Source organism: Chionomys nivalis, chromosome X (assembly GCF_950005125.1).
Source record: "Chionomys nivalis chromosome X, mChiNiv1.1, whole genome shotgun sequence".
Lineage (NCBI taxonomy): Eukaryota > Metazoa > Chordata > Mammalia > Rodentia > Cricetidae > Chionomys > Chionomys nivalis.
The window spans coordinates 83,799,628-83,809,070 of NC_080112.1; the positions used below are offsets into that span (position 1 = coordinate 83,799,628).

Sequence of the window (9,443 nt, forward strand, 5' to 3'; positions counted from 1 at the left end):
TTGATATAAGCACAAACTTTTAGAATGCAGTTAGAAATTGTTCTGGTTTTGTGAAGTGACAAGAGTCACTTCTCTTTTAAGAGACAAGAACTCGGAGGAGGAGGCACCACGGCCTGCGGCCCAGTACTGCGGAGTGAAGCCAGCGGGCTGCCGCCAGCGCCTAGCAGCTGCTAGGGGCCGCAGGAAGCACCCGGGGAGCAGCGGCGGCGTGTGCTGGTGGCCCGGGTGCAGGTGGCGCGGGAGCAGCGCGGAGCAGCACCCAGTTCGGGCGGACGTCATCATGGACGAGAAGTTGTTCACCAAGGAGCTGGACCAGTGGATCGAGCAGCTGAAAGAGTGCAAGCAGCTCTCGGAGTCCCAGGTCAAGAGCCTCTGCAAGAAGGCTAAAGAAATCCTGACAAAGGAATCCAACGTGCAAGAGGTTTGATGTCTGGTGTGTGGAGATGTACATGGGCAATTTCATGACCTCATGGAACTCTTTAGAATTAGTGGTAAATCACCAGATACAAATTACTTGTTTATGGGAGACTATGTGGACAGAGGATATTACTCAGTTGAAACAGTTACACTGCTTGTAGTTCTTAAGGTTCATTACCGTGAGCGTATTACCATACTCAGAGGGAATCATGAGAGCAGACAGATCACACAGGTTTATGGTTTCTACGATGAGTGTTTAAGGAAATACAGAAATGCAAACGTTTGGAAATACTTCACAGACCTTTTTGACTACCTTCTTCTCACTGCCTTGGTGGATGGGCAGATCTTCTGTCTACATGGTGGTCTGTCACCTTTCATAGACACACTGGATCACATCCGAGCACTTGATCGCCTACAAGAAGTTCCTCATGAGGGTCCAATGTGTGACTTGCTGTGGTCAGATCCAGACGACCGTGGTGGCTGGGGGATATCTCCTCGAGGAACTGGTTATACCTTTGGCCAAGATATTTCTGAGACATTTAATCATGCCAATGGCCTCACGTTGGTGTCCAGAGCTCACCAGCTGGTAATGGAGGGATATAACTGGTGTCATGACCGGAATGTAGTAACAATTTTCAGTGCTCCAAACTATTGCTATCGTTGCGGTAACCAAACTGCAATCATTGAACTTGACGACACTCTTAAGTATTCTTTCTTGCAGTTTGATCCAGCACCTCGTAGAGGCAAGCCACATGTCACTCATCGTACCCCAGACTACTTCCTGTAATGGAAATTTAAACTTGTACAATATTGCCATATTGACCTAATGGAAATGGGAAGAGCAACAGTAACTTCAAAGTGTCAGAAAATAGTTAACATTCAAAAAACTTGTTTTCACACGGACCAAAAGATGTGCCAAATAAAAATACAAAGCCTCTTGTCATCAACAGCCGTGACCACTTTAGAATGAACCAGTTCATTGCATGCTGACGCGACATTGTTGGTCAAGAATCCAGTTTCTGGCATAGCGCTATTTGTAGTTACTTTTGCTTCCTGAGAGACTGCAGAAATAGGATGTAAACATTAACACCCGTGAGTCCAGTTGACTTCCACTTAGCTGTAGCTTACTCAGCATGACTGTAGATGAGGATAGCAAACAATCATTGGAGCTTAATGAACATTTTTTTAAAATATTTATTTATTTATTATGTATACAATATTCTGTCTGTGTGTATGCCTGAAGGCCAGAAGAGGGCGCCAGACCTCTTTACAGATGGTTGTGAGCCACCATGTGGTTGCTGGGAATTGAACTCAGGACCTTTGGAAGAGCAGGCAATGCTCTTAACCACTGAGCCATCTCTCCAGCCCCTTAATGAACATTTTTAAATAAGTACCAAGGCCTCCCCTCTTGTTTCTTTTCAGGGATACCATTTAATTTAATTGTATGATTTGTCTGCACTCGGTTTATTCCCTTCTCCAATCTCAGCCCCACGTTTTTCTTTGTTATTTTCAGAAACCCTGGTGAGTTGTTTTGGATAGAACTGTTTCCCCTCCTGTAAGATGACATCACTACAAGTCACTGCAGTGTTTTCATAATAAACTTGAGAACGGAAAAAAAAAGAGAGAGAGAGACAGAGAGAGACAAGAACTCACCAGCTATGTGAAGTTGGCTAGGTTTGCAGTGCTCTCCTATTCAGTAACCCTTAACTCTAATTAGATAGCTCTCGTTTACTCCCAAAATAAATGTGTCACTATTGCACGGTTGGTAATATCTTGCCAGGACAGTCATTACTGTGCTTCTTAATGTTTACAGCTTGGTAGAATTATTAATTGTTTTTTACACTTGGAAGCCCAAATAGCACCTACCCATATCATGCTAGATATTTGCAAGTACTTTTCAGTAATATGTTTCCTTATGTTTTGTTTTAAACTTGAGATAAACTTTTCATTTAAAGCTCAGTCTGTTAAGGAAACTGTTAGAGTGTACAGGCCAATCTTTATTTTGAAAATTTCAAACTTTGAAAATGCATTGTGAGATTTATTTTAGAATTGACTCCTGACAATATGGATCTCAGAAATTATGTTTTTCAATGAATATTTTCTATATTGTTGCAATTGATCTGATGGTTATGTCAGACATATTGCTATGTGAATTTTGTCAGTTCAGGGAGAAGAGTACATTCTTCAAAAAGACACCATCAGATGTCATGCAAAGTGTTGAAATAAAGACCTTATATGCATCTCTATTGATAGCAATGCAAGAAAATTCTTAGTAAATAAACATCAAAATAAACTTTTTAGAGCTCTGAATATTAATAAAACACAGATAGTATCCTGAAAAGTATTAAAGAAAAGTGGCTAATTGTTAGTGAGAAGAGTGAGTCTTTAAACATTTTGTCTTGTGATAGTCACAGTCTCTTCAGTTCCAAACATAGAATAATTTATATTCTGATTTATTATAATAATTTTTGACTATACAAGATAGCACTAGATATTTTTGTAAGCTTCATTTCCTTGAACTACATTTAGACACCCACATTTACACACAACACACATACACACAAACCACCTTGGTAAATACACAACTGCACATCTTCTTCGTATGTAACTAGTACCTTTGCTACTTCGTAAACATTGACCTTGAGATATGTCTGTTAAGGAAAGTGGAAAGCAGAGTTTTAACTGTCTACCTTGCTGAAGCAGTGAATAAGAATGAAAATACAGAGGGAGATGGTTTTTACTCTCCTTTAATCTTCCACTAAAATCTCTTTTGTCTTGAGGTAGATTGATTCCCAGTTTTCTCAGAAACTGCCATATTGATTTCCAAAGTGTCTGTACAAGTTTGCACTTGCACCATCAGTGAAGAAGTGTCCCCCATGCTCCACATCTGTTTTTTGTGTTTTAAGAGATGTAAGATGGAATCTCAGAGTCATTTTGATTTGCTTTTTCCTGACTGCTAAGGATGTTGAACATTTCTTTAAGTGTTTTTCAGTCATTTAAAATTTTTATATTGAGAATTCACTGTTTAGATATGTTCCTCATTTTGACTATATTATTCATTTTTTAAAAAAATCTAGCTTCTTTATGCCTTTATATGTTTTTGGATATTAGCCCTCTGTCAGAGTTGGTGAAAATCTTTTCCCATTTCGTAGGCTGCCATTTTATATTATCAATGGTGCCTGTTTCCTTACAGATGCTTTTCAGTTTCAGAAAGTTCCATTTTTTAATTCTTGTTGTTATTGCCTGTACTTTTCTCCTACACCAACGTTTTCAAAGCTATCCCCCCCCCCCTTTGTTTTCGTTTTCAAGACAAGGTTTCTCTTTGTTACCCTGACTGTCCTGGAACTCACTCTGTAGACCTGGCTAGCCTCAAACTCACAGAGATCCACATGCCTCTGTCTCCCAAGTGCTAGGATTAAGGTGTGCACCACCAACACCCGGCCCACTTTCTCTTCTATAAAGTTCAGTGTGTCTAGATTTGTGTCGAAGCCTTTGGTCTATTTGAACTTGAGTTTGAATCTATTTGCATGCTTCTACATACTGCCAGACAGTGAGACCAGTACCATTTGTTGAAAGTGCATTTTTCAATTGTATATTTCTGGCTTTTTTTTTTATCAAAAATAAGATGTCTATAGGTGTATAGATTTGTGGCTGGTCTTTGATTTAATTTCTTTGATGAACATATCTATTTTTATGGCAAAATCATGTAGATTTTATTAAGAAAGCTCTGCAGTAGAACTTGAAATCAAGGATGGTGATGCATCTTGAAGTTGTTTTACTGTACAGGATTGTTTCAGTCATTCTGAGTTTTTGGCTTTTCCATATTAAATTGAATATTATTCTTTCAAGATTCATAAAAATTTGCACTAGAATATTAATGGGAATTGCATTGAATCTGCAGGTTGTTTTTTGACCAAGGTCCTCTGTATATATATATATATTGTGGTTGAATAGTTGGTGTTCTTGTGGAATTCCTGAACAGTGGGATTGGAGGCTTTCTCTGACTTTTTTGCCTCCTTGTGGAACCCTTTTCCTCCTATTGTGTTGCCTCATCCAGACTTGAGTGATGGCATATGCCTGGTCTTACTTCAGCTTATTTTGCTCTGTTTGATTTATGTCCCTGGGAGACCCGCTTATGTCTGAGGGTAGCCAGACAGTGGTGGATCTGGGAAAGAAAGGAGGTGGCAGGGAGAGACTGTGTGGAAGAAAGGGATGTAATATTTGAGAAAAGAAAAAAAAGACCTCTTTAATCTCACTACAGCCCTGTAGTAGTCTGCTTGCAGGAATCTCTCCTTCCACTCTATCTCTATTCTCTTGGAATTCCAATAAAACTAAGTTTGGACTTCTTTTTAGCCCATTTTGTATCCTTTGTGTCAACATTCAATAACTACCAACATTCTTTACCTAAGCCCAGCATGGTTGTAACTCAGAGAGTTGATTTTTTTTCTTTTTCCTGTCCGTCACTGGAAGCTCTTCAATCTCACCCCAGTCCTATAGCAGTTTGCTTGAAGTTGCCCATCCTTCCTCCTTAAGTGTATTCACTGGAGACTAAGTTTTGGGAGAGACACAGGGTCACCTTTGCCCTTTTGTCCCTGTCTCTTCAGTTTATTCTCCATCTTACTACAATATATTTGCAGGAGCTATTCCTTTCATCACATCCCCAACTCCTGTGAGAGCCTCACCTTTTGATACAAGTAGAATCCCCTTATCCCTTTCCCTAAACATCTCTGTCATGTACTGAAATGCAGAAGTACTCTTTACCAGGGAAAACAGTGTCACCATACTTTCATAAGATACACAGAGGACCAATGTAACCAATAAACTACATAGAATAGGTATGGAGAGGATGGACATTCCTGTCTTCCTACTTATTTTAATTGGAAATACACTGAATTTCTTTCTGCTTGATATCGACTGTGGGCTTTCTGTAAATTACCTATCTAACATTGATGTATGTCTCTTGATTCCATAGTCTTTCCAGGTATTTTAGCATAAATAAATGGCATTAATTCTTCTTTGAAGATCTGGTACAATTCTTTGGATCTGAACTTTTAGGGAAACTTTAATAACTGCTTCTGTTTTACTAGAAGTTATGAATCTGATTACATAATTGCTTATATGATCTGAATTTGACTTTGATAGGCCATATTTTTCAAAAATTTTATCTATGTCTAATAGGTTTTGAAGTTTAGTGGAGTACAGATCTTTAACGTATGTCTGTCCAAATTTTCTGGATTTAATCTTTGGCCATGGTGATGTTCCTATTTTTGTCTCTAATTTTATTAATTTGGTTCTTCTCTCTCACTTTTCTTTGATGAATATAGCTAAGGTTTTCTCAATTTCATTGATTTCCTCAATGAAACAACTCTTCATTTTATTGCTCCTTTGTAGTATTTTGTCTTACTGTTTTTTCTTGTTATTTGTTTCTATTTTGTTGATTTCAGACTCAAGTTTGATTATTTCTTTAGGTCTCTACCTTTTGGATAATATTTATTTGTTTTGTTCTAGAGCTTCCAGATGTGCTGTGAAATTTATAATGTGAGGATTTATTCATTATTTTTAAATGTAGGCACTTAGTGGTATGAAATTGCCTCTTAGAATGGCCTTTATTGTATCCCATAGTTGTGGGTATGTTTCTCCATGCTGAGATGGTAAAGTGGAAAGACTCTCCCATCTGTTACAAAGATGCTATCTACAATTGATAATTCTTTTTTTTTTTAAAAAAAATATTTATTTATTTGTTATATATACAATATTCTATTTGTGTGTATGCCTGCAGGCCAGAAGAGGGCACTAGACCTTATTAGAGATGGTTATGAGCCACCATGTAGTTGCTGGGAATTGAACTCAGGACCTTTGGAAGAGCAGGCAATGCTCTTAACCACTAAGCCATCTCTCCAGCCCCTTGTACAATTTCCCTTTTTTTTATTGTTAAGTTTTTTTTTATTAATATTTCCACCTGCTCCCCATTTCCCATTTCCCTCCCCTCCTGCCAAATATTGCCCCCTCCCCCCACTCCCCTCCCCCTATCCCCTCTCCTCTTCTCCACCCCCCACACCATTCCCCCTCCCTTTCGATACTGAAGAGCAGTCCAAATTCTCTGCCCTGCGGGAAGACGAAGGTCTTCTATCTACATCCAGGAAGGTGAGCTTCTAAACAGGGTAAGCTCTCACAAAGCCAGTTCATGTATTAGGATCGAAACCTAGTGCCATTGTCCTTGGCTTCTCATCAGCCTTCATTGTCCACCATGCTCAGAGAGTCCAGTTTCAACCCATGCTTATTCAGTCCCAGACCAGCTGGCCTTGGTGGGCTCCCAATAAATCAGATCCACTGTCACAGTGGGTGGGTGCATCCCTCGTGGTCCTGATTTCCTTGCTCATGTTCTCCCTCCTTCTGCTCCTCATTTGGACCTTAAGAGCTCAGACCATTGCTCCAAATTGAGTCTCTGTCTCTACCTGGATCCATCGCCAGATGAAAGTTCTAAGGTGATATGTAAGACATTCATCAGTATAGGATAGGGTCATTTCAGGTTCCCTCTCCTCAGTTGCTCAAGGTACCAGCTGGGGACATCTCCCTGGACACCTGCGAACCCCTCTAGGGTCAAGTCTCTTGCCAACCCTAAGATGGCTCCCTTAGTTAGGATATATACTTTGCTGCTCCCGTATCCACCCTTCCTATATCCCAACCATCCCAATCCCCCGAGCTCCTCCCATCCTCCCCTTCTCATGTTTCTCATCCCATTTCCCCTTTGCCCCATGCCACCTCACCTGCAAGTTCCCAGTTTTTGCCCTGCAATCTTGTCTACTTCCCCTCTCCAGGAGGATGACTATACGATTTTCTTTGGGTTCACTTTCTTATTTAGCTTCTCTAGGATCACAAATTATATGCTCAATGTCCTTTATTTATGGCTAGAAACCGATTATGAGTGAGTACATCCCATGTTCCTCTTTTTGGGTCTGGGATACCTCACTCAGGATAGTGTTTTCTATTTCCATCCATTTGCATGCAAAATTCGAGAAGTCATTGTTTTTTACCGGTGAGTAGTACTCTAATATGTATATATTCCACACTTTCTTCATCCATTCCTCCATTGATGGCATCTAGGTTGTTTCCAGGTTTTGGCTATTACAAACAATGCTGCTATGAACATAGTTGAACAGATACTTTTGTCATTTGATGGGGCATTTCTTGGGTATATTCCTGGATCTTGGGGTAGGATGATCCCAAATTTCTTGAGAAATCGCCACACTGATTTCCAAAGTGGTTGCACAAGTTTAATTTCCCACCAGCAATGAATGAGTGTACACCTTTCTCCACACCCTCTCCAGCAAAGGCTATCATTGGTGTTTTTGATTTTAGCCATTCTGACAGGTGTAAGATGGTATCTTAAAGTTGTTTTAATTTGCATTTCCCTTATCGCTAAGGAGGTTGAGCATGACCTTAAGTGTCTTTTGGCCATTTGAATTTCTTCTGTTGAGAATTCTCTGTTCAGTTCAGTGCCCCATTTTTTTATTGGGTTCATTAGCATTTTATTTTTTTGAGTTCTTTATATATTTTTGAGATCAGACCTTTGTCTGTTGAGGGGTTGGTGAAGTTCTTCCTCCAGTCAGTGGGTTGCCTTTTTGTCTTAGTGACAGTGTCCTTTGCTTTACAGAAGCTACTCAGTTTCAGGAGGTCCCATTTATTCAATGTTGTCCTTAATGTCTGTGCTGCTGGGGATAAACGTAGGAAGTGATCTCCTGTACCTATATGTTGTAAAGTACTTCCCACTTTTTCTTCTATCAGGTTCAGTGTCTTCAGACTAATATTGAGGTCTTTAATCCATTTGGACTTGAGTTTTGTGCATGGTGATAGATATGGATCTATTTTCATTCTTCTACACGTTGACAACCAGTTCTGCCAGCACCATTTGTTGAAGATGCTCTCTTTTTTCCATTGAATACTTTTAGCTCCTTTATCAAAAATTAGGTGTTCATATGTTTGTGGGTTAAAATCAGGGTCTTCTACTCGGTTCCATTGATCGACTTCTCTGTTTTTATGCCAATACCAAGCTGTTTTCAATACTGAGGCTCTGTAATCGAGTTTGAGGTCAGGGATGGTAATGCCTCCAGACGATCCTTTATTATATAAGAATGTTTTGGCTATCCTGGGTTTTTTGTTTCTCCATATAAAGTTGATTATTGTCCTCTCAAGATCTGTGAAGAATTTTGATGGGATTTTGATGGGGATTGCATTGAATCTATAAACTGCCCTTGGTAGAATTGCCATTTTTACTATGTTGATCCTCCCAATCCAAGAGCAAGGGAGATCCTTCCATTTTCTGGTATCCTCCTCAATTTCTTTCTTCATAGACTTAAAGTTCTTGTCAAATAGATCCTTCACTTCCTTGGTTAGAGTTACCCCAAGATATTTTATGCTATTTGTGGCTATCGTGAAGGGTGATGCTTCTCTGATTTCCATCTCTGCTTCCTTATCCTTTGTGTATAGGAGGGCAACTGATTTTTTGGAATTGATCTTGTATCCTGCAATGCTACTAAAGGTGTTTATCAGCTGAAGGAGTTCTTTACTGGAGTTTTTGGAGTCGCTTATGTACACTATCATATCATCTGCAAATAATGAAAGTTTAACTTCTTCCTTTCCAATTTGAATCCCTTTGATCCCTTTATGTTGTCTTATTGCTATTACTATAATTTCAAGCACTATATTAAAGAGGTATGGAGAGAGTGGACAACCTTGTCGTGTTCCTGATTTTAGTGGAATAGCTTTGAGTTTCTCTCCATTTAATTTGATGTTAGCTGACGGCTTGCTATAAATAGCTTGTATTATACTTAGGTACGACCCTTGTATTCCTAATCTCTCTAAGACCTTTATCATAAAGGGATGTTGCATTTTGTCAAATGCTTTTTCAGCATCTAATGAAATGATCATATGGTTTTTTTCTTTCAGTTTATTTATATGATGGATTACATTGATAAATTTTCGTATGTTGAACCAGCCCTGCATCTCTGGAATGAAGCCTACTTGAT

The 9,443-nt window shown here is 39.3% G+C and overlaps 1 pseudogene; it reads left to right on the forward strand.

The window, feature by feature from the left end:
- Positions 1–280: 280 nt before the first annotated feature.
- On the forward strand, positions 281–1,228 carry LOC130867730 (serine/threonine-protein phosphatase 2A catalytic subunit alpha isoform-like; annotated as a pseudogene).
- The last annotated feature ends 8,215 nt before the right edge of the window (positions 1,229–9,443 follow it).